A 26738-nucleotide genomic window follows, 5' to 3' on the forward strand; every position below is an offset into this window, starting at 1 on the left:
AAATCATAAGCATTGCTCTGTACTTAATAACTCTATGGATCATAATAAATTTTGAATGTTTCCTAAATGGATTGCTACTCTAAAGTATTTCAGCCCCACTAGATGAGGAGGTTGCATATCTAAACCTACCCAAGCACACTGGCTGATTCACATTCACTAAATGGATTAGCTGAAATAAGCATAATAAATGAAAGAGAATAAAATAAAAAACAATTTCACACTAAGTGAAGGCTTGACTTATAGGAAGTGGCAGCTCTGGTGGCCCAAGGCATAGAATTAGTTTTGCCACTCGATAATTTGACTGATTCACTCGAGTGGCCAGAAGAGGACATTTTCTGCCTGATTTCAGTGTAATCAAGTCACCTGCTCAGTGATTGCTGGGGCCAAGTCAAATCCACTCCACTGAGCACTGAGTGTGTGCAGGGAGTAACAAGAAGAACAGCTTTCTGCATATACGTGTAGAAGCATTGAGCGTTAATGATAGCGGGAATTAACTCTTCCTAATGCATTATTGTGCTTTCCTTTCCATGTAATATGTAATGTGAAAAGCAGGTAGCCACCTTACTTCCTCAAGTGATCACCCATTCCAATCATTGCTAATGGTAGGTTTGCTTCCTTTACTAATAGATTTTAAAATACACATTACAAATCAACCAAGAAAGATACAAAGAAAATATTGTGACATCATCTATCCCTTGAAATTGAATCATGTCAGTAATGTGTTTTACTGTAGACGACTGTGTGGTGGTGGTGGTGGTGATGTGTGTGTGTGTGTGTGTGTGTTTGTGTGTTGCAGCACTTTTCATCTCTTTTAAAAGCTGGCTGAGGTGGCACCATCCCAGCATAAAGCAAAACAATACATCAAATGATGAGGTCGAAAAGATCTTAGAAACAATTAAGAGAACAGTGACTTATAGATATAAACTTTGATTCATAAATGGGGACCTTTACAAAATATATTTCCACTTACAACGAGTGCATAATAAGCATTCCCACTGACCGATGAAATTATAAGTACCATCTAAGGAAAGACCCATGGCTTTTTTTAATTGCCATATACTTAGTAGGTGTTCAATAACATTTCACTGTATGCATATGCATTCACTTCCACCTCTTTATTTTACGTAATGAAGATTCTCTCTGGCATCTCAAAGGGGCATCAGACAAAACAACTAGATTGGGGCATTGGAGAAATTTATATTGCTTTTATTCCTCCACTAAAAATGGGTGCATCTAACCCACAGGCATGTGGTCCAAATTTTTCTATACTCTATAGGTCCAATGCCCAGGTAAAGGGGATTCAAGAGTGAGGTTGACAAACCAAATTGAAAGGAGGTTTTGTCAAGTCCCATGGTGCTAATATTAAAGAAAGTAAAAGTGGACATAGTTCAGTGGGTTTATAACCTACAAAAAAAGGAGCTAAGTAGATACTGGCAAACAACAGCCCACAGACATCTGCCCCCATTAGCCACAGTTTGAAAGAGGGGTGTTAGGTAGGTTTCAGATGCAAGAGGATCAGTTCACCAAGCAAAATATTGAACATTGACCACCTTAAGTTGAATACACCTGCTGGTGGAATTTTGAAAATAGTGCATTTGAAAGGCATAGCCAATCAATCTGCACATGAATTATTCCCACATTAATTGAACCATTCAAGGGGAAAACTTGCTGCAAAAATAATTGAAAAATAATGAATGCTATTAAATTCCATCTAAATTACTACTATTTTAGCTCGTTTAAGTTTGTTATTCTGTGATACGATTGATCCATTTTTTTCCTTCAGAATAAAGTACACAATTTCACAAACTATCTATATTAGTAAAATGAAAAGGTGATTTTGTCTAATTTAATAAGAATGTGTAGAAACACTCTTTCAATATGCTAAGACATGAAAGATTATATCTTTCATTTCTTGAGGTCATTCTTTCCTTTCAGGGTTCACTTTTTAATCTGTCCATATTTCTCAGATATAAAAAATATTATGTAATATGATCTGCTCTTTAAAGTTTATTTTTCCTAAAAAATAGCTCGTTTCTAATTTAAATTACAGGTATGAAAATAACAGTAACATTATATATCTTGCCAGAATAGACTAAAAGCAGGATGAAAATTTTAATCTTTGCAAAAAAAAAGACCATGAGGTCTAAATCACTTTAAAATCTTTGCCCTTAGTTAGGCTTTTAAGACTAGAGGGATTATATTAAATTCCAAATTATCTGTTATTGAGTGGAAGGGTGATTGAAATGCCAAGATGAATCTGATACCTTATTCTTGCTCCAGGGAATTCTGCCTTCTTTTTCTACACCTACCTGTCTGGTGGAGAAGCAAACAAGCAGAGAAATAGACAAGACAATAGACAAAAACAGACAAACAAGAAGGAAGATAGAGTGACAGAGTGTCCTACATCTTTACATCGCTGTCTCTGCAATCAAACAAACAAACTGTTCATAGTGAAATAATGCAGCAAGTATTGGTGAGATGGAGTTTTATTCTAAAATGTAAAAACGACCAAATTCTTAAGATGATTAATCATCCCCTAACACTCCAAAAATAAACCTCCTTTTTTTTTTTAACCACTCAAGTGTTAAGAGTCTAATCTCTGGAATCAGGACACTTGGGCTGAAATCTTACGGCCAACATTTATGGCAGATTAACTCTGGGAAAAAGACCCCTAGACCTGTGGTATAATTTCTTTATCTATAACATCAGAATAATAACAGTACATGTCTCACTGGTTGTTATGAAGATTAAATGAGATGATGTGTTTATAGCACAGTATCAGGCATTTCAAGTGTTCAGTAAATGCTATCTATTATTCTATCTCATAAATATAATCTTAAATAAATGCATTATTATTCATCTCCTTGTCTTCCTTTTTAATAATAATTCTTGGACTAAAATCAGACACTTCCCTTTTTCCATTTTACAAACCAGGGTGTATAAAAATGTTAACCCAAGGAGGTATGGCTTCTTTTATCTAGGATAAAGAGTTAATAGGTTCCCATCTTTTTCTGAGTCTAATCTATTTAATCACATACCTTTATATGCATATTTCAATTTAACAGACACATATTCAGCAACTATTAAAGGCAATATATAGTGCTAGACACCGGTGAGGAGGGGGGGGGCAGGAGTGAATAAAATAGACTTGGTTCACAATGAGCCGATAATCTGGGATGGGGAGAAAGCAACTGTTTTTCAGTACAGATTTAAAGAAGCAAAATCACAAGGCCAAAACTGTGTGGAATGGAGCACATGTTCTAATGCCATCAAGAAACAATTGCATATTCTCCGGCATTTTGCATTCAAAACAGTAGGAATAAGAACCTGATATGTCTTCAGTTAAAAACTAATTTTAAACCAAGAAAGGAAGTCTGCCTTGTACACCAATGTGTTTCTGATTTATAGGTGTAACCAAACACTGTAATCATTATATTAGCACCCACATTTTTGCAATACATGGCTTTTTCACAGGTAAGCATTTGGTCATGAATATTTCAGTCCCTTGGCTCATCAGGACTAAAGAGTGAGAGATGATATTCATTACCGGATGAAAACTTTGTTTAGTCCTAACATTCCTGGATGCCAACGAGGCATCCCATCAGCATTCATAAACATATGGACTATTACTTCTCTAGCACAGTAGTTTCACTTAATTTATTGTATTTTTATGTAGTGAAGACCCACATCTTTTTCACAGCCTGTCAGAATAGCAACAAATTATAGCAATCATAACACTAAAAAATACAACATAAAGCAAATATTTATCTAATTTGGAGTTTGTAATTTTGAAACTAAGTGAATCAGCTCTATGAAACATAAAGTAAATAAAGCAGTGAATGAATGAACGAATGAGTGAATGAATGAATGAATAACTATTGCCATTTTCCAACTGAGGAACAGCTATCAATCAGTCCAGCAATTTAATTTCCAGATCAGCAGCCACCATTTGGATAGTCACCAAAAAATGTGACTCTATTGAGTGTGCCAGCAGAAGACATCAAGACACATGTTGTCATTCTTCATACTTGACAATGACTCTGCTGATTGGGCTACTTCCTATGCATACAAATGCAGTTACAAAAATGGATCTGAAACTGGTCATGTCTCTCACATAGGTTTGGTGGTGCATATTTTCTTTACATCATGGTTGTAGCCTCTGTCCTCAGGGTCTTTCACATTTTACATCCTGTTTCTCAGTTTGTGATGCTCCTGGCATTTTATTTCAGATAATAGGCCCAGGGTAGACTGCTGAATATTTACATGTGCTGCCTGTACTTGATGACCCTCAAATGTAGAAAAAGGTCAGTGGAGAAGTATTTAAGACTCTCTGTAAATTTGCAGACAGCAACCCCTCAGTAGCAGGAAAATGACAAATCAAATACATTCTCTAAAATGCCCAGACGAGAAAAATCAAATAATGTTATGTTCAGACATAGATTTGCTTAAAAAGATTTATTAAGTTTATCACAGCTAAACATAACATTATTTTATAACTTTAAGTTGAGAGAAATGAGACTGCTTTATGAGGATAATTTGACAATCATTTACATTTTTAATAAATTATTTTCACAATCTTTATACTTCCCATGTGAAGGTGTAAATGGAAAGACCCCTTTCAGATGGATCAAATGTCACATAGTGTCTTTATGCCATGGCTACATGATTTTTAAGTCAGATTTCTCAAATAATAGTAATGGTAGTAAGAGCTGCCCATTACTGAAGGCTTAATATGCCAGACACCATGCTAAGTTATTTACATGCGTAAATGTCATTTAACTCTTACAACACACTTATTAGACCAACACTATTGTTATCTTCATTTTACAGGTGAGGAAGGTCAGACACAGAAAAGAAAGAGTACTATGCTTACAGTCATAGAGCTAATTATATAATGACCTTGTGCGTCTCACATTTAAATGCATCATTCAGTTCTCAATATAGCAGTTTTAATCATTTTGTCCTTGTAAGAGCACTAAACATGGACTCAGAAAAGGTAAATTTCTATTTTGACTTACTGCTATTTACTGTGTTCTCTTGAGCAAACCATTGAATCAGCCTAGGCCTCAATTTCATCATCAGAAAAAATGTTAAGGTAAATACTCCACTCTGTCTATCTTGATGGATTTAATGCGGTAGTAGTCACCAAAATTCTTTAAACTCTCTAAGGTAATATGCATGCTTAAGAGAGTCATCATCACCATCAACAACAAAATAAACAGTTTCAAGTTATTATAGAATGAAAATGGGAAGATGATACCCTCAAGGTGTTTTTTTTTTTTTTCTGGAGCTGTCCTCAAGAGGACTCACACCTATAATGAACATTGATAGCTTTCTTTTGGAAAGTTTGTCATCACTCTCTCCATTTTGTACTTGTTATATTTACAGAAATGTGCCCCCTCCTACTTTTTGTTATGATAAACTCCTTTTTCTCCATTCATTCATTCTCATACATTCAAAGATTTCTACCACATAACTAATTCTTTGGTCTAAAACATTATCAGTCTCTCTTTCTTGGTGTCCTCTCTTTCATATGCAAAGGGGCCTAAAATAAAATTTTCTCATAACTGCATGCTAATTGGGACACTCTTTCAAACTGGAGGGTGAGTTCTTTGAAGGCACGTGTCATTAAACATTGAATCTCCACTGACTAAATGCTAAATAAATGAGTTGAATGAAAGAGACATTACATATGTGAATTCACTATTTCCACCTCAAAAAACAAGTTTTAAAAAACATCGCTTTCTAAATAGAGCTATGTGTGTTGTTTGGCATATGACAATTAATTGAGAAATTTCTACATATTGGCTGTCTTTTCTTCTTGCTTTTATGAAGGAAATTTGTATGTGATAGGAAAACTATAAAGATTTTCAATGTAATCAGATAACTGTTGTTCCTTTATATTTAGTTGAGGATCAATGTAAATTTGACAGAACAAATTGAAAACTCGAGACTAATTATGTTGAAAAACAGATAAATTCAACTTAAACTGACAAGTAGTTAAAAAGTTGCTTTGAAATAACATTTAAAAAGCATAAAAATGAAGTAAGCAGAAACTGGGATGGATTAGGAGAAAAATTAGGAATAGTGTATAATCATAAAGCCAAAAGCATATAAGGTTGGCAAGAAGAAAGAGATACAGTAAAATACTGAATATCCATAAAGGAAAATAAACAATTTTTTTAAAAAAAGAGAAAGCATTTTGATAAAATTATGGGGCTACATGAAATAGAGTTTTAGGTCATTCTTGGATGGATCAAACATGGAAAGAAAGGGGAATACTTCTGAGTCTGGAAAGCAGGATAAGTGTAACCTAATGCATAATTTAGCCTAAGCTGAATATGATCTGACCAGTAGGGCTCGATTACAAAATGTTGGGCATACAGTGTTCAATGCATATAGGTTTTGTGTTTGATTAATATGGAAGAATGTTAATAGAAGAGAAGACATGTTGTCCCTTTCAAACAATCTGTTAATTCTTTATCTATTTCTTTGTCATCCTACAATACCCAATGCAGGTGTTAAAATTCAGAATTCTCCAGTTTTCTATCCTGTGAATGGAAACACTGCATTCAACACACAATTTTTATAAGCTAGACAAATACAAATAGGCAATTAACTTCTTCCCTCCCTTTCTATAACTCCGTCATGAGATGCTCCCCAACTCCATCATGAGATACAGCAGATAAAAATGACTGGAGCTTCAAATTAATAAATTAAAAATTTAAAAAGTAATCAGGATATAGGGAATCTGCCAGCAGATTAATCAATGTTCCAGAGGACTTGTAACAGTCTCAAGTTGTCAGTCCATTTTTCTGGGTATCAGAGCATGTGTAGTAAGTAATTCCTAGGAGTCCATGAAGGTTGGCAGTGCCTTATGTCAAGTAATAAAATCAATGGAGATTATAGAAGTTCTTGCTTTTACATATGTTTGAAAAGCCAGAGATACTATTGGCTTTATCTGGCACCCTTAATCCTGACATTCTAGAATCAAAACCTTAAAATGGCATACAATTAGTTACACCAAAGAGTTTATAAGAGTCAAAAATGTAATTGATGCTCAATAAGTATTCATTAAATACTTTTGTTGAAAGAATTTGATACTCATAGTAAATCGACAGAAATGGTCAAACTATTCTTTTATTTTTATTTTAAAGAGAATAAAATAATTATATACAATAAATATCTTGCTATGCTAGATCAGATATTCCTATGTCAAAAAGAGATTCTGTTTTGATAATAACAGCCTTTGCTCACTTTCATAAATAGAGCAGACCAGAGGGAAGAGCATACACAAAGTCATGGATATGTGAAAGAGTATGGGGTATCTGAAGAATAAAGAGAGGTTTAATGAGGTTATACAGCAGACAGTTTTTGAGGAAGGAGTTGTGGAAGAAGGTGATTAAAAAAAAGTTACGCTGAGGCAGGATCAGAAAGACTCCTTTTCTATGATAAGGAATTTGAACTTTATTTTGCTGTCAAAAAAAAAGGTATAGAAGAGTTTCAAACAAGGGATAAGAAGAGATGTATATTTCTGAATCATTTTGGGATTTGCAGATTCAAACTACTATATATAAAATAGACAACAAGGAATTACTGTACATCACAGGGAACTATATTCAATACCTATCATGAAAAATAATATGAAATAGGATATATATATGTATAACTGAATCACTGTACATCAGAAATTAACACAAATCATATTGTAAATCAACTATACTTCAATTCAAAAAGAAAGAAAATGACATAGAAAAAAAGTTTTAGAGGAAGGCTGATCTGTTGACTACAACTAGGACTAATGTTAAAATACTGTACTTTTGGGATTTTAAACAAGGATGCAATTATAGAGGCTATGTATTTTATTTTCAGCTAATTTTTATGTTTAGTTGTTGGAAAAACACAATATATCAGTAGAAGTTATCTGAAATTTTCAGTTAATATTAGTTGTAAATTACTAATATACAATGAAATATAAAATAAATCTGAATAATCTAAGTTATTAAAGGAGCATTCATTGCTGGGTAAATGAACAAAACTAATATTTAAGCAAGTGCATATTTTTAGTTAGAATTCCTCAAAAACATACAAAAGGAAAAAAAAAGAACTTTATTTTACATACCTCTTTTAAACAATGCTAATTTCTTAGAAATGAACAATGTAAGCAATGTCATGAGAAGACAGATCTTTTTTTTGTTCTATCTATCTCTTTAACAGGACACCCAAGTATGATTTGTGGGAAATTGTGGTCATTGACTTCAACAGATGTCAACTTTGGAAGAAAATGGGCTTACCATGAACATCTCTAAGATTTCTTAATCATTCTCTATGACTCTGTTATCTCAGTAAGTTCTAACAGAACATTAACTGTACTGTAACTTTTAAGCCAGAAAATCAATCTCTCTGTCTCTCACCTTTTCATGATAAAGTTTTCAAGTATTACTCCTATATCCTCCCCCAAACTTCGAAATATTTATTTCATATTCTAAAAACTAGTAAACAGGTATTCGATCACTCAGGACATGTCTTTAATGGCCTAATATACTTAGACAATATTCTCTTTTAAATTTTATCTATCTTGCCTAAAGAGTGCAGTTCATTTTAACTTGCTTCATACACAAGTCTCTCCATCCGTTTGGTCATTTTCATTAACTTTGCAAAACACTCAACAGATATTCCAGTCCTAAAATAAAATCAAATGTACAGATACCAAACATCAGCCTGGGGCACAGTTTTTGTTTTGGTTTGGTTTGGTTTGGTTTGGTTTGGTTTTGTGTTTGTTTGCTTGTTTTTAAGGAGGCATAGAAGCTATGCTCTGAAAACGTAAAGGTCCATTTCCATAAATCATATATTCTTCACTAAAGTACACACCAAAAAATGTTTGCCTTCAAACTTCGGTTTTCCTTTGATAGTGTGATGGAATACCTCATATTTCTCACAGTTTAAGGACAATGTTCTTTGCTATTTATTAATCCATTTATTGAATTACTTAAATCAAGGTTTTACTTCAACTCACACTTTCACAATGAGGTGTCATATCTTGAGAGTTTTCCTGAAAAACTAGATTTAGTTCTTTAACCCCTTGTGACCAAAGTATCTAAGTCCAAAGGATATGGTCTGTACACAAAGCCCTTCACATAAGTGAATTCAAAAAAAATATTTTTCCTCTTTAGCCTTGTGGGAAGTTGCTTTTTTCCCCAGAAATATCTACTTCAGCTCTCAAATGTGATCCTGATCAAAGAGCCAACTGTGTGAAATAACAGGATCATAAAATGTATGATTCCAACTTTCAGCTTGAAAAGATTTATCTATTTCTGCCCTAAGCTGGCTCTAGGCAAACCATGAAGTAGGAAGAGTTTATGTGGGTTATCTTCCCACTCTCTCTTTTATTGGTGTCTCTCCCCTGTCCCTTCTTTTGTTCCTCTTCACAATGTCAAAGCCCACGATGCTGCACAGAAGCAAACCACTGATCATCCCCGAAGGATATGCCCTTTATCTTGGTCCTCAATCTTCATTTCTCATTGGCTATACTCCTATACTTAGGCAGTAATAGATAGCCATTTATACTAAGGTCTCATGATTAAAGACAGTATGACATATTAATTCAAGGATCAACCTTTGAACAGGAGACAGTATTTGGTGCAAAGGCTTGAATTCAGGATCTACTCATAGGTTGCTAAAGAATGTATTTAAAGCTAACAACATCGGGGGAGGCTATAGCTCAAGTGGTAGAGTGCATGTCTAGCATGCACAAGGTCCTGGGTTCACTCCCCAGTATCCCCTCTAAAAAAATAAATAAATAAATGAACCTAATTACCTCCCCGACAAAAAAGAAAACAAAACCAAAAAAATTTAAAATTAAAAAAAAAAAAAACCACATCAAGTGTGAGCAATGATACAAACACCTGAAACACTCATACATTGTAGATGGAAAAGTAGAAGGGTACAACACTGAAAAAGTTTTAAAGCTACCTACAAACTTAAGTGTACACTTATTATACAACCAAGTAATCCAAGCATCATATTTATTAAACAGAAAAGAAAATATATTTCCACAGGAAAATGTGTAAAGCAAGAATTAAGAAAGTGTCATTCACAATAGCCAAAAAGTTAGAAACTCAAATATCTACGAGAGGGAAACATATGAATAAATTGTGGTATAGCCATACCTTGAAATGTTCCTAAGCAATAAAAATAAAAGAACTATTAATACACAAAACAACTTGGAATCTGAAGATCATTATGCTAAGTGAAAGAAGTCAGACAAAAAATAATACATGTCCTATGATGCTCTTCATATATAACTTTAGAAAATACAAGCTATAGTGACAGAAAGCATATTGGTGGTTGTCTGGGAGACAAGGAAGTAGGGCTGGGGCACTAGGAAAGTTTAGGGAAGTGAATATGTTCACTGTTTTTATTGTAGTGATGGTTTCATGGGTATGCACATAACATAAAAACATCAAACTGTACATTTAAACATGTACAGTTTATTCTATGCAAGTTTGGCTAGCAAAAAATACCCTTTTAAAAAAACATATTTTTAGTAAGAAACTTTCTCAGCTTTTTCAAATAATGATACACTGGAAACAAGTCACAGTTCTATATGGTGTCCCTCTATCCACCAGATGATTATTACCAACTGCCCTTTTTCACTCAGTGTCAGTCCTATTTGAAAAATCCTCCCTTTTCTTATCCTGAGTTCAATTTATTATTCATGACTGTCTTGTATGATCCATTTTATTTATCTTTGTTAAGTGATTTAAGTAACTTCACCTGTCTTTGCATAGGATACAAGGGGGAAAGGGTCTTTCATATGGTTAAAAAGATAGTTGTTCTCTGTTGGTCCTTGAGTTATACAAGTAACACTACTGAAAAAGAAAAAAATCATTACTTTTGAGGATTCAGAAAAAAGAGAAAACAGAGTCAACTGGCCCTTTTTATGTTGTCAAAGTTAGAATTCTACTTTTATTTGTAGTGTTCATGTAAGAAGTATATCAAATGATTTGCTAACCCAGATTTATTATACAGAGAGATTTTTTAAAAACATCACACCTGGCACTTTCAAGTATACATTAAAAGGATTAAGTTAGGGCACTCAGAGAGTAAAAGCATATATTAATAACACTTTTGAGCTCTATATTTGGGCACTGTCTACATTGACTCAGGCATGTATACAAATGTACAATGAAAATTTTTCGCGTTTTTAGTACTCTCAGGATTTTGCCTATATTGAACATAAACAAGAGTTCAAAATATGATCCAAAGTTTCTATTTTGCAAAAAAGGGGAGCAAACAAATCACACAAAATTTTTTCACCACCACCACCACCACCACCACAGTAACCAATCCATATCCCCAACTTTTGGCTGAGAATAAAGGCAGGATATCTTATGGTTCATAGATTTGTTTTAAAGTGGGCACTAGATATCAAGGCTACTTCCTGTTATTCATTTCTGGTCCCATTATGAAACTTATGCCTATAGGTGTTAAATCTTATTACCCTCAACCTCTTTAATAGAAAATGATAGGAAATATATTTTGCTCTGTAGGGTTCCTTGAATGATTGATACTCAGCATACTTTTTAATAACTATACAGAATACTTTTTGATTAACCTAACTACATGCTTTAGTATAATGGGTTATTTCAATACAGCCATCCACTGCCTCCAATAAAATAAAGTGGTGACAAGGTAGCTTATCATCTGTCAGGCATATTATACAATCTAAAGTCTTATTGTGCTACTTAAATATACTCTTTATCCCCTGGGAAAAAAGCAAGCCAGCATAAAGAACAGACACTGAATGAGTGACACATGCAGTAGGTGAGGAGTTGCATATTTCATTTCATGCAAGTTGTATACGATAAGGAAGACAGAGCTTGGGAATGGGCCCTGGAGATGTAAATGTGTCTTTCTATAATCCACTAGACTTGGCTTGTGACTCTGTGATTTTTATGAGATCTCCTATTTGGGGATGGTTTGAGTATTGACCAGATGGAAAGCAGGGCAATGTGGGATATATCATTTATCACAATGACAGTGTGTAGTTATCAGTGATCCTCTCAACACAGGGGGAAGCTAGAACTGTAAATGTGGAGAAGCATTACAGCCAGACTAGTGCAGTTTGGCAACATTTCTATTTCTCATTAACTTAATCATATTAGTTCATTACCCATATATCTCAAAGTAATTCACTCAAGAATTGTCACAAGGAACAATTTATAACTGTTACCTTTCTCTATAGGAAAAGTAGATTGCAATCATTCAAAAGACTGTTTTTACACTTTCTGGAAAGAAAAATCATAGTCACATCTAATTATAATAGCTGTCCCATTCTATAATAATGATCAAAAAGGAAAGGAAAAGATCAAGACTTAATTTTATTAAAGTTATACAATCACTGACAATTAATTACATGGATTATTATAAGAATTTCCTACTTATAAAACACAAGACATCCTATCTTTCATATTTAACTTAAACAGTTCTGATATGACCCTGAAGATCTATAGTCTAAATTTTTAATGCCAAGTTTTTGCATGAAAGATATAGCTCAGTGTATTTGTAAAAGTATGGTGTTAATGGTCAGGAGATCTGGGCTTTGAAATTCTGGCTCCATTCCTTACTGTCCCTGGATTTGGGGAAAGTCATTTAAATTCTTGAACACTCATATTCTTCATCTGTTAATAAGAAATATTAATGCTAAGCTTACAGGAATACTTAAAGTATTCAATGAAAAAATATTTGAAAATCATTCTTTTTATTATTATATACATTTCAGGTATACAGAATTATAATTCGAGATCTGTACACACTACAAAATGGTCACCACCACATGTCTAGTTGCCATCCATCACCATACAGTTGACTCCCTTTACCCATGTTGTGCACACCCACCCTCTTTCCCCTCTGGTAACCATTAATCTGTTCTCTGTATCTATAAGTGTGTTTTGTCTTATTTTTGTTTGTTTGTTAGTTTTTCATACCCCACATATGAGTGAAATGATGCAACATTATTTACAACAGCCGAGACATGGAAACAACCCAAGTATCCAATGATAAATGCATAAAGACATGATATAGGGGAATGGCCAAGATGGCAGAACAGGAAGACTCTGAGCATATCTCCTTTCACAGGGACACAAAAATTACAACTATTTATAGAGTAACTATTAGTGAGAAAGACCAGAAGACTAGCAGAAAATATATTCTACAACTCAAGATATTAAAAAGAACCACAAAAAGATGGGTAGCAGGGGAAGAGATGCAGTATAATCAAGACCCAAACCTCCAGACGGGTGACCCACAATCGGGAGGATAATCACAACTGCAGAGGTTCTCTCCAAGGAGTGAGGGGTCTGAGCCCCACATAAGATTACCCAGCCTGGAGGTCCTGCACTTGGAGGATTATCCTTTAGATTGTTTGGCTTTGAAGGCTAGGGAGGCTTACTTTCAGGAGAACTAGAAGGCTGTCGGAAATAAACTCCACACTTGAAGAACTCACACAAAATCTCACATGCTCCAGGACACAAGGCAAATGCAGTAGTTTGACAGGAGTCTGGGTCAGACCTACCTGCTGATCTTGGAGAGCCTCCAAGAGAGGCAGGAAGCAGCTTGAGCTCATGCTGAGGAAATAGACACTAGAAGCAGCTATTTTGGGGAGCTTGTTCTACCACAGGGACTCTGGTGCTGGCAATTGCCATTTCGGAATTCTCCTTCTCGCTAATAAACACCAGAACACAGCCCTGCCCAACAGACTATCTGCACCAGTACTGAGATGCTGCAGCCAAGCAACTAGCAGGGCAGAAACACAGCCCCATCCACTACCAGGCCAGCTGCCTTAAGACTGCCTGAGCCCATGGCACCAGTGGACCAGGCCCTGTTCACCAGAGGACCCAGGATCTAGCCCCAAACACCAGTGCAGTGGCACTAGCACTGGTATTCTGAGGGTTCTACAGCTAGAAACCCCAGGACCCAGGTCTACAAACCAGTGGGCCAGAATTAGCCCTGGGACCAGTTGTCCACCAGTGGGCACCAGACTTAGGACCACCACAGCCCCATAGCCTGATATGTCAGGAAACAGCCCAGACACCAGCAGGCGAGCATCAACCCTGGGACCCTCTGGGCCCCAGCCCTGCCCACCAGCAGGCCAACCAGAGATTTGTTACAACTTAGGCCTTTCAGGAAGACACCCGCAATATGGCTCTATTCACCAGCAGGCCAAACGCCAGGACCACACAGGCCCTGCAGACAGAGAACTCAGGATCGGGCTATGCCCACCAGCAGCTTGACAGTGGCTCTGGGTCACCCTGGGACTTAGGCTTTGCCACCAACAGGCTGACACCAGCTCTAGGACACCCCTGGACCCTGTACCACCCAATAGCAGGCAAACACCAGCTCTGAGACTCCTTAGATCTCTCAGCCAGCTGCCCCAGGATACAGCTCCACTTACCAGCAAATCAACACCAGCTTTGCATACCCCAGAACCTACAGCCAGGCATGTCAAAATCCAGCACCAACCACCAGCAGGCCAACACTAGATCAAGAACTTCCAGGGCCCCAACCACTTACCCCAGAACTTGGCTCTGCCCACCAGTGGGCCAGTACTAGTCCCACTGAGGCTCAGAAGCCAGCAGCCTCATGACCCAGCCCCACCCACCAGCAGCTGACAGACTCTGTACAAGGAAAGACCTGGCAACTAACTGGAATGGGGTCAGCCACACCTACCAGGCCACAAACAGTAAGCAGTCAGCTACAGCAGAAGGACCCACACAACCCATATAGGGACTAGAAAAGTATCCAAGCTACAAATAAGGCAAAATGATGCAAAAGAAGAATATGTTCCTAGAGAAGGAAAAAGATAAAAACCCAAGAATAAGAACTAAATGCAGTGGACATAAGCAACCTACCCAATAAAGAGCTCTAAGTAATGATCACAAAAATGCTCAAAGAACTCAGGGGAAGAATGGATGGACAGAGTGACAAAATAGAAGTTTTTTTACCAAAGAATTAGAAAACATTAAGTAGAATCATACAAAAATGAAGAATACAATAATTGATTTTTTTAAATACACTAAAAGGAATCAGCAGGACATTAGATGATACGGAGGAACTGATTAATGGGCTGGAAGGCAGAGTAGCAGAAATCACTGAAGCTAAACTAGAAAAAAGAAAACAAAAATGAGGACAGTTTAAGAGATCTTTGCAACAACACTGAGCATGTTAATATTCATATTATAGAAGTCCTAGAAGTAGAAGAGAGAGAAAGTGGCAGAGAACATATTTGAAGATATAATAGCTGAAAACTTCCCTAACCAGGGAAAGGAAACACACATGCAGGTCCAGGAAGCACAGAGAGTCCCAAAGAGGATCAATCCAAAAAAGACCACACCAAGACACTTTGCAATTAAAATGGCAAAACACTAAACATAAAGAGAGAATATTAAATAAATAAGCAATTCTCCAAGGAAGAAGTACAGATGATCAATAGGCACATGAAAAAAATGTTCAGTATCACTAATTATCAGAGAAATGCAAATCAAAACTACAATGAGGTATCACCTCACACCAGTCAGAATGGCCATCATTCAAAACTACACAAATGACAAATGCTGGAGAGGCTGTGGAGAAAAGGGAAACCTCCTACACTGCTGGTGGGAATGCAGTTTGGTGCAGCCACTGTGGAAAACAGTATGGAGATTCCTCAAAAAACTCGGAATAGACTTACCATATTACCCAGGAGTCCTACTCCTGGGCATATATCCAGAAGGAACCCTGCTTCAAAAAGACACCTGCACCCCAATGTTCATAGCAGCACTATTTACAATAGCCAAGACATGGAAACACCCTAAATGTCCATCAACAGATGACTAGATAAAGAAGAGGGGGTATATTTATACAATGGAATACTATTCAGCCATAAAAAATGACAACATAATACCATTTGCAGCAACATGGATGCTCCTGGAGAATGTCATTCTAAGTGAAGTAAGCCAGAAAGAGAAAGAAAAATACCACATGAGATCTCTCATATGTGGAATCTAAAAAAAAAAAAAAAAAAAAAAAGAACATAAATACAAAACAGAAACAGACTCACAGACATAGAATACAAACTTGTGGTTGCCATGGTGGGGTGGGGTAGGAAGGGATAGACTGGTAGTTTCAAATTTGTAGATATTGACAGGCATATGTAGAATAGATAAACAATATTATACAGTATAGCACAGGGAAATATATACAAGATCTTGTGGTAGCTCACTGCAAAAAAAATGTGACAATGAATATATGTATGTTCACGTATAACTGAAAAATTGTGCTCTACTCTGGAATTTGACACAACATTGTAAAATGACTATAACTCAATAAAAAATGTTTAAAAAAAAGAGAGAGAGAATATTAAAAAGCAGCAAAGGAAAAAGTAGCAAGTTATGTACAAAGAAACAACCATAAGGCTATCAATTGACTTTCCAGCAGAAAATCTAAATGCCAGAAAGGAGTGGCACAATATATTCGAAGTGATGAAAAGGAAAAACCTACAGCCAAGAATACTCTACTGGACAAAGCTTTCATTCAGATTTGATGGAATGATAAAAATTTTACAGACAAGCTAAAGCTAAAAGAGTTCAGCATCATGAAAGCAGCTTTACAAGAAATAAAGAAACCACTCTAAATGAAAAACAAATGGATACAACTAGAAATATGAGATTTATGAAAGGAAAAATCTCATGGAAAAAGGCAAATATATCATAAAAGTAGCAAATCAACCATGTATAAAACTAGTAGGAAGGTTAAAAGACAAAAGGAATAAAATCATCTACATAAGCAATAATTAGTTGAGGGGTATATAAAATAGAAGATGTAAAATATGATACCAAAAGCAGTGAATATCGGGGCTGGAATAAAAAATGCAAGGCTATTAAAATATGTATAAACTTAAGAAATCAGCAACTTAAATAATCAGAGATAGAAACATATTGCTATATGTAAACCTTATAGTAACTAGAAACCAAAAATCTATAACAGACACACCAAATAAAGAAAGGAATCCAAATGTAACACTAAAGGAGTCATCAAATCACAAGGGAAGAGAGCAAAACAAGAAGAAAGGAATAAAAAAAGAACTACAGAAACAAACCAAAACAATTAACAGAATGGCTGTAAGTACATACTTATCAATAATCACTTTAAATGTCAATGGATAAAATGCTCCAATTAAAAGACACAGAGTGGCTAAATGGATACAAAAATAAGACTCATATATATGCTGCCTACAAGAAACTACTTCAGATCTAAAGACACAGACACACTGAAAGTGAGGGATGAAAAAAGGTATTACAGCAAATGAGAATGAAAAGAAAGCCAGAATAACAATATTTATACCAATCAAAATAGACCTCACAAGAAAGACTGCAACAAGAGACAAAGATGGACATTACATAATGATCAAGAGATCAATACACAAAGAAGGTATAACAGTTGTAAATATATACACACCCAACAAAGGAGTACCTAAATATATAAAGCAAATATTAACAGATAAAAGGGAGAAATTGATAATAATAGGAGACTTAAACACCACTATTACATCAATGGACACATTATCCAAAAAGAAAATAAAAAAGTAAACTCTAGCCTTAAAAAATATATTAGACAAGATGGACTTAAGAGAAACATATAGAATATCCCACCCCAGGGAGCAGAATACATATTCTTTTCAAGTTCACATGGAAAATTCTCCAGGATAGATCACATACTAGGCCACAAAACAATTCTCATTACATTTAAGAAAACTAAAATCACCTTCAAGAAAAAAGACAGCCAAAAAAAAAAAAACAAAAAACACAAACACGTGGAGACTAAACAATATGCTACTAAACAAACAATATATCACCGAAGAAATCAAAGAAGAAATCAAAAACCACCTGGAAACAAATGAAGACACTAACAAACAACAAAAAATTATGGGACACAGGAAAAGCAGTTCTAAAGGGAAGTGTACAGTAATACAAGTCTTCCTCAGGAAATGGGAGAAATCTCAAATAAACAACCTAACCATACACGGAAAGTAACAAGAAGAAGAAGAACAAACAAAACCCAAAGGTAAAGAAGGAAAGAAAAAAATAAAGAGCAGAGCAGAAATAAATAAAATAGAGACCAAAAAAAATTGATGAAACTAAAACCTAGTTCTTTGGAAAGATAAAGAGAATTGATAAACTTCTAGCCAGACTCATCAAAAAAAAACAAAAAACAAAAAACAAAAAAAAAGAAAGCTGAAATCGATAACATTAGAAATGAAGTAGAAGATACAACTGACACCACAGAAACACAAAGGATCATAACAGATTACTACAATTATACACAAATAAAATGGACAACCTATAAGAAATGGAAAAATTCCTAAAAATGTACACTCTCCCAAGACTGAACAAGTAGGAAATTGAAAATACCAACAGACCAATTACCAGTAATGAAATTTGATCAGTAATAAACACAAACAAACAAAATTCCAGGACCAGGTGGCTTCACATGTGAATTCTAACAAACATTTAAAGGAAAGTTAACACCTATCTTTCTCAAACTATTCCAAAAAATTGCTGAGGAAGGACTGCTTCCAATCTCATTCTATGAGGCCAGCATCACATTAATATCAAAATAGACAAAGATATCATAAAAAAGAAAATTATAGGCCAATATCACTAACGACCATAGATGCAAAAATACTCAAAAATATATTAGCAAACCAAATCAAACAATACATTAAAAGGATCATACACCATAATCAAGTGGGACTTATCTCAGAGATGCATGGTTGGTTCAATATCTGAAAATTAATCAATATGATACACCACATTAAAAAGTTGAAAAATAAAAATCATATGATCATCTCAATAGATGCAGAAAAAGCTTTTGACAAAATTCAGCGTTCATTTATTATAAAAACCCTCCACGATGTGGGTATAGAAACAGTATACCTCGACATAATAAAGACCTTATATGACAAGCCCACAGCTAACATTGTACTCAATGATAAAAAGCTGGAAGCATTTCCTCTAAGATCAGGAACAAGACAAGGATTCTCATTCTTGCTACTTTTATTCAACATAATATTGGAAGTCCTAGCCACAGCAATCACACAAGAAAAAATAAGTAAAAGGTATCCAAATTGGAAAAGAAGAAATAAAACTGTCACTGTTTTCAAATGACATGATACTATACACAGAAAATCTTAAAGACACCATCAAAAAACTACTAGAACTCATAAATAATAAATTCAGAAAAGTTTCAGGATACAAAACTAATATACAGAAATCTATTGTCTTTCTCGACACTAACAATGAACTATCAGAAAGAGAAATTAAGAAAACAATCCCATTTACAATTGCATCAGAAGAATAAAATACCCAGGAATAAATCTAAGGAGGAAAAGATCCATACTCAGAAAACTATAAGATACTGATGAACAAAATTGAAGATGACACAAACAGATTAAAAGATATAACATGTTAATAGACTGGAAGAATTAATACTGCTAAATAACCATACTATCCAAGGCAATCTACAGATTCAATGCAATCTCTATCAAAATACCAATGGCATTTTTCTCAGAAGTAGAATAAAAGCTCTAAAATTTGTATGGAAATACAAGTGACCCCAAATAGCCAAAACAATCTTAAGGAAAAAAGTACAAAGCTGGAGATATCACACTCCGTGGTTTCAAACTATACTACAAAACTACAGTAATCAAAACAGTATGGTACTGGCGCAAAAACAGAAACATACATCAATGGAAAAGAAGAGAGAGCCCAGAATTAATCCAACACATTTATAGTCAATTAATCTACAACAAAGGAGGTGAAAATATACAATGAGGAAAAGACAGCCTCTTCAAAAAATGGTGTTGGAAAACCGAGCAGCTACTTGCAAAAGAATCAAACTGGACTATATCTCACACCATGTACAAAAATAAATTCAAAATGGAATAAAGACTTACATGTAGGACATGAAACCATAAAACTCCTAGAAGAAAACACAAGAAGTAAGCTCTTTGACATGGGTTTTAATAATATTTTTTGAATATGTCTCCAGAGTCAGGGGAAACACAAGCAAAAATAAACAATGGTACTACAAACTGAAAAAGCTTTTGCACAGTGAAGGAAACTATCAACAAAACATAAGGGCCTCCTCCTGAATGGGGGAACATATTTGCAAATGATTTATCTAATAAGGGGTTAATATCCAAAATATACAAGGATCTTGTGCAACTTAATATCCAAAAACAAACAAAGAAACAAACAATTCACCTGATTAAAAGATGGGCAGAGGATCTGGATAGACATTTTTCCAAAGAAGACATACAGATGGCCACAGGCACATGAAAAGATGCTCAACATCACTAATCATCAAGGAAATGCCAATCAAAACCACAATGATCTATCATCTCACACCTGTCAGAATGACTATTATGAAAAAGACAACAAATAAGAAGTATTGTCAGGGATATGGAGAAAAAGGAATCATTGTGCATTATTAGTGGGAATATAATTGGTATAGCCATTATGAAAAACAATATGGAAGTTCTTCAAAAAATTAAAAATAGAGCTACCATATGATCCAGCCATTCCACTCCTGGGTATTTATCCAAAGAAAATAAAAGCACTAATCTGAAAAAATATTTATACCCCTATGTTCATTGATTCATCATTTACAATAGCAAAGATATGGGAGCAACCTAAGTTCCGATCAACTGGTGAATGGATAAAGAAGATGTGGTATATAGATATACCACTCAGCAATAAAAAAGAATGAAATCTTGCCATTTGTGACAATAGATATGAACCTAGAGAGTGTCATGGTAAGTGAAATACATCAGACAGAAAAAGACAAATACTGTACAAATTCACTTACATGTGGTATCTAAAACCAAAACCAATGAACAAATAAAACAAAACGGAAGAAGAGTTACAGATATAGAGAACAAATTGTTTCCAGAGCAGAAGGCAGTGGGGTAAGGAAAGAAATAGGTGAGGGAGATTAAGAGGTACAAATTTCTAGCTGCAAAATAAGTGAGTCATGGAAATGAAATGCACACTGTGGGAATTAAAGTCAATAAAATATAATATCTTTGTATTGACAGATTCCAACTAGACTTATCATTGTGATCATCTTGAAATGTATAGAAATACTGAATCACTATGTTGTACAGCAGGGAACTAACATATTGCTGGAGGTCAATTATACTTCAAAATAAAACAAAGAAACAAACTCACAGTACAAGAGATCAGATTTGTGTTACCAGAGGAAGGGGGTTGGGGCAGGAGGAATTGGATGAAGGCAGTCAAAAGGTACAAACTTCTAGTTATAAGATAAATAAGTACTAGGGATGTACTGTAAAACATGATTAATATAATTAACACTGCTGTATGATATATATGAAAGTTGTTAAGAGAGTAAGTTCTAAGAGTTCTTATCACAAGAAAATTCTTCAGTTTCTTTAATTTTGTATCTATATAAGATAATAGATGTTCATTAAACTTACTGTGATCATCATTCTATGATGTATGTAAGTCAAGCCATTATGTTGAACACCTTAAACTTATACAGTACTGTATGTCAATTATATCTCAAAAAACTGGAAGAAAAAAATGATGTGGTACATGTACAATGGGATGCAATTCAGCCATAAAAAAGAATAAAACTCTGTCATTTGTGACAACACGGATGAACCTTGAAAAGTGCTCTTTTTAAAGTTGAACTACATGCATACACATAGACATACATTAAAGATGTGGGAGTGCTTTATAAAGAACTATATAGTTTATCATCATCATCATAGCCATCATCCTGTAAGGTTTCCTTAAATTCCAAGTTTTTCCCTCCATCTACATTGCAAATAACGATGGATTTTGCTCCAAAAGCCACCAATGCAGTAATAAAAATGACTGGCAGGAGTGTAAAAAAAATTGGGTGGAGACACTTTTTTAGGTCAAGATCACTATAATATATATATATAGAAAAATCACTGACAGATATTAAAATAGAAATTGGGATTTGGGAAACCCAGATTTAGCTAATATAGTGAATGAGGTTCTGGTTATTAAACTGATGTAGTTAAACTTTTTATTTAATAAAGAAACTATAATTGTTTGTTAGTCCAAACTCCACTCTATGTTAGAAGATTTTAGTAATTCAACTTCTGGTTCTAGGGCCCATGGTTCATCCTGGGCACACAAGAAATAAAGAAACTGCAATGACGTAAAAGGAGTTACCATTTGTGTGACATGAAGCATGCGTTACAACATCACTCACTGAAAAATTCAAAGATAGTCATAGTAACAGAAATGTTTTAAGTCAACCATCAAAAAGGTTGGTTTGGTTTATTTCTAGACACATCTGTCCTATTTTACACTCACAGAGAGTGGCCTATGACCACTCTGCCCTCCTTATGATCACTTCTTAGCATCCAAGCTAATTGAGTAAGAATATGAAACGCATCTTGGAAAGGAAAGGATGCTGATTCCAATCATGCGATCCAGCTAATTGACATTATACCATATCATGATGTTGACATCACACTGCTAAGACTTGGCAGGAGTCTACTTATGGCTCTGCCAATCCTGAGTTGATTGTTACAGCTACTATTACTGGATTGGATATTCTCGGGATCACTTTCCCAGGGACTTGGATGGCAGCTTAAATTCCTAAAAATATTTTGCCACAATAGACCTGGAAGAAAAAAAAAACAGCTGAAGAATCTGCTACCTTTTAAGGAATGAACACTACAGGAATTTCATCTGAAGCACTTTGTTATTTCCTTGTAAACTGTCAGTTTAAATCTCTCTTAGGCCAAATTCCACATCCGTCTGTTTGAAATGCTTCATAAGCTGAGGGAAGGGGAGGAGTCATCTTTTAGGAAATTCAAAGGCACACACAACTAATCCATCGATTCAGTGTGATCCAGGGATATTAGCACTTCTGCAGAGCTGCAGAGAAAGAGATAATCGTCCCTCCTGTTTTCCCTCCTATTCCCCAAAATATTTTACAGAAATACTACGTAATCGGATTATTCTGTATTAATGAGCTATCAGGGAATTAAGATATAAATTGTACAATAGGAACTGAATAGCAACATGAGATAATATCAGCAGCTCATGGGAGGGTATAGCTCAGTGATAGAGCACGTGCTTAGCATGCACATGGTCCGGGATTCAATCCCCAGTACCTCCATTTTAAATAAATAAATAAATAAACCTAATTACCTCCCCCCAAAAATGTAATAAACTTTAAAAAAAGGTTTTTTTTTTTAAAAAAAAGAATATCAGCAGTTCAATATATGAAATACAATCAAGCATTATCCTTTTGTAAAAGGCTGGGTGGAATTTGAGAAAACTCTGACTCACAGAATGAATTTTATTTTAATGTACTGTAATGTTTTCTCAAATTGGTGCCAAATAGACATTCAATAAACACTATGTGTTAAATGAAAAGAATGGATTCATATATATCTTTATCTATAGATATTAATCGTTGATGGGTGATAGAGAAGTCAATACTGTATCTCTCAGTCTACAGTTACATTGATATAATCTCTAAATGAATATCAGACAATATTGTCAAGAATAGCTCCTATGTGTTCCATCTTATTGAAAAAAGACCTATCATCAGTAATTAGTATGTCAATTATTTGTATAGAAATAGATTTTATTGAAGTAATTTTTAGACACCTAAGTACATTTAAACTTCCCAAGTATTTTAATGACCCTACACCTATGCACATATTCACACACCACACATTTTGTATTTATTCTTTTAATTTGCTAAATAAGATATTTCTATTAATACCCAAGATTTTAGCATAGCCACTTTCTGAATTATTTCAAAATCCAGATTAGTGGAGTTTGAACTAATCAGGGGAAATATAACCAAGAGGAAGATAAACATCTTTGAACTGAAAAAAAAATCAAAAAAGTAAATAGATCATATAAAAATATAAATTTTATAAATTACCTTCATGCTAAGCAGATAAAATACAGTATACCTGATACTATTCTGCATTTTTAAGAATGTACATGTTAAGCTGTATGAATAAATAGAGAACTCTTCTTAATCTAAGGATGATGACTTAACCATTTCTAAACCTTTTCACTTGCATTTTTTGCTTGCAAACCATTGGGGGGAAAGCAACAATTCAAAGGCAAAAATAATATACAAAAAATTACTATCTTTGAAAAGAGACATCATGACCATTATATTTTTTACCCTTAGACCCATTTTCAGATTATAAATGCAAAGAAATAATATAAATAAATGGAGAACAAGTTCCATTTACTTAGGCAAATTTAGCAGGGTTCAAAGGGGTTTAATCACACATGACATTGAAATAGAAGGTAGCAGCAAATTCTTATCAGTAATTAATTTGCCAGTTGCAGTAAAATTATACAAAGCTGTAAAATATTATCTCTTTCTTTACAAAAAAAAAAAAAAAGTTGAGACATAAGGACCTGAAACTGGAAAGTATTGTAAAGCATTTCAATATCATATGGGAAGAAAAGGTTAATTCTTAACTCAGAACATTTTTTAAAAAATCAACTGAATTCTTCAAAAGTGTGTTTAAATAAAAGTAATGAAATTTAAGTTTGTAATGCATAGTAGGTATAAAAGTCAAATATGAAACTTGCTGATGGCCAAACTGAGAATTGATTCTATCTCAATTATCTTTGCTAAAAGAGGAGTGAAGTGGTGTTTCTAACACAAAATAATGTATAATCCCAAAATTATTTCTACTTGGCTTTAAAGAGCATTTTACTTCTTATATGACATAGTGAGTAGGATATTCTTGGGCATATGAAATAAATTCATAGAGGAGAAGATATAGCTCATTGGTAGAGTGCTTGCTTAGCATGCACAAGGTCATGGATTCAATCTGCAGTACCTCCATTAAAAAATAAATGAATAAATCTAATTACCTACCCCCTAAAATAATTTTAAATAAATAAATAAATAAATCCTTGTACACTAAGAAGAGGAATTCCTGCAGAGCTGTGAAGATTCCTCTTCCTTCCCATTTTATGTTTTTTCTACCGTCTGCCATTTAGACAGAGGCATTCATGCCTTTCCCAGCTCAATCTCTTATTCACCTCTATCATCTCATTCTAGGTATAAGCAAAGGGTTATGAATTGAGAATGTTTTTTTTTCAATGATTCTCACTGTGGTAAATCCAAGTTGTAGGAGGGGAGGCCAAGGCTCTAATCCAAGGAAGGGGGTCCGTTATCTTCTAGGAGGTGAAGCATTTATGCCAAGTAAAATTAGGAGATAAAAACCTCAAACTGGATTTTAACATGTACTATAAGACACTATGATGATGACGGAAAAGTAATGGCCCTGAACTTTAAAAGACCTGGGTTTGGATTCCAGTTCTGCCACTCAAATTCTTTGTGACCTTAAGCAATCTATTTAAACCCACTGAGTCATGGATTGCTTACTGGAAAAAATGAAGACAGTATTCATAAGGTTACTATGAAGATTAAATGAAGTGTATATAAAACACTTAGCACCCATGGTTGGTACATAATAGAAACTTAATGTATATTACAGGTTCTCCTCCATAGATAAGGTCCCAAAGTTTACTCAAGAGTACATTAGCTTCAGGGCAATTATAAAAACCTTTATTTCTTTCATCCACACAGGACACATCCTTCATCAGGCCACAGATCTGATTATTTACATGGTACTGTTTCTAGGCTCTGTGCATGTACTTTAGAAGTCAAGAAATAGATTATCATTTATTGAGCACCCAGATATATTTCAGGCACTGTTATCACCCCTATATTCATTTATATGCACAGGGATGCTTTCTTCTTGGATCAGAATTTGTGTATAAATATTTAAAGTCTAAAAAAATAATTATCTAATCCCCAAAACCTGAGTCTCTTGCAGAATTTTCTATCTTAGCTAATGACATAATCATCCAACTTATAACCCAGGCTAGACATGAGTCATCTTAGACTTCATCTCCTCACTCTCTATTTTGATCAATTATCAAATGTGATTAATTCTAATTATGAAGCCACCCTGAACCTCTTTTCGACTCTATAGAATTTTCCTTAGTTCACGTCCTCAGTATTTCTCCCTTGATGGCAATCTACCCTCAAGAGCAATTGTTTTTAGAACATTCACTCAGTTACTTAGCAGTGGTTCCTCTTACCTACAGGAGCTTTTTTTTTTTTTTTTTCGTTTGAACAAAATTCCATGTGAATTAGCACATAAAGAATTCTGAGGCAGAAGTGGGGAACCGGGAAGTACTTCCCCAATTCCATGTCAGCCTGTAAGTTCTTGGAAAGACTTTGGAAAACCACTGATCTATAGGAAAATGCCTAAATGGCTAGACGAGATAAATAAAAAGTTAGCTACACAAGCTGGCTTTTCCCACCCCTTCTACTCTAACTGTATTGCCTCTAAGTCTCCCATCTTAAATCTCTGCTCCAGTCTCTTCAACCTAGTTGCTATTCCCCCTAATATACTAGGCTCTTTCTCATCAATGTATATCTGTCTACATTCAGAAGCATGTTTGTCCTCTGATTCTCCATCTGTCCAACACTCTCCCTATAAGACGTAGCTCCAAATCTCTACAAGCATTACCCAACTTAACAAATTGATTTAGGTGCTCCCATCTCTGTGATCATATAGCATCTTGTATGTACTTGTATTATAATCCCTATCATACTTGAATGCAATTATC

At 34.7% G+C, this 26738-nt stretch overlaps 1 protein-coding gene across 2 annotated transcripts in view; it reads right to left on the bottom strand.

The window, feature by feature from the left end:
* The window catches only part of DACH2 (dachshund family transcription factor 2), a 496681-nt gene that overhangs the window by 257967 nt on the left and 211976 nt on the right, over positions 1–26738 (bottom strand). The gene's annotated exons all lie outside the window — the stretch shown is intronic.

Source organism: Camelus dromedarius, chromosome X, assembly GCF_036321535.1.
Source record: "Camelus dromedarius isolate mCamDro1 chromosome X, mCamDro1.pat, whole genome shotgun sequence".
Taxonomy (NCBI): Eukaryota; Metazoa; Chordata; class Mammalia; order Artiodactyla; family Camelidae; genus Camelus; species Camelus dromedarius.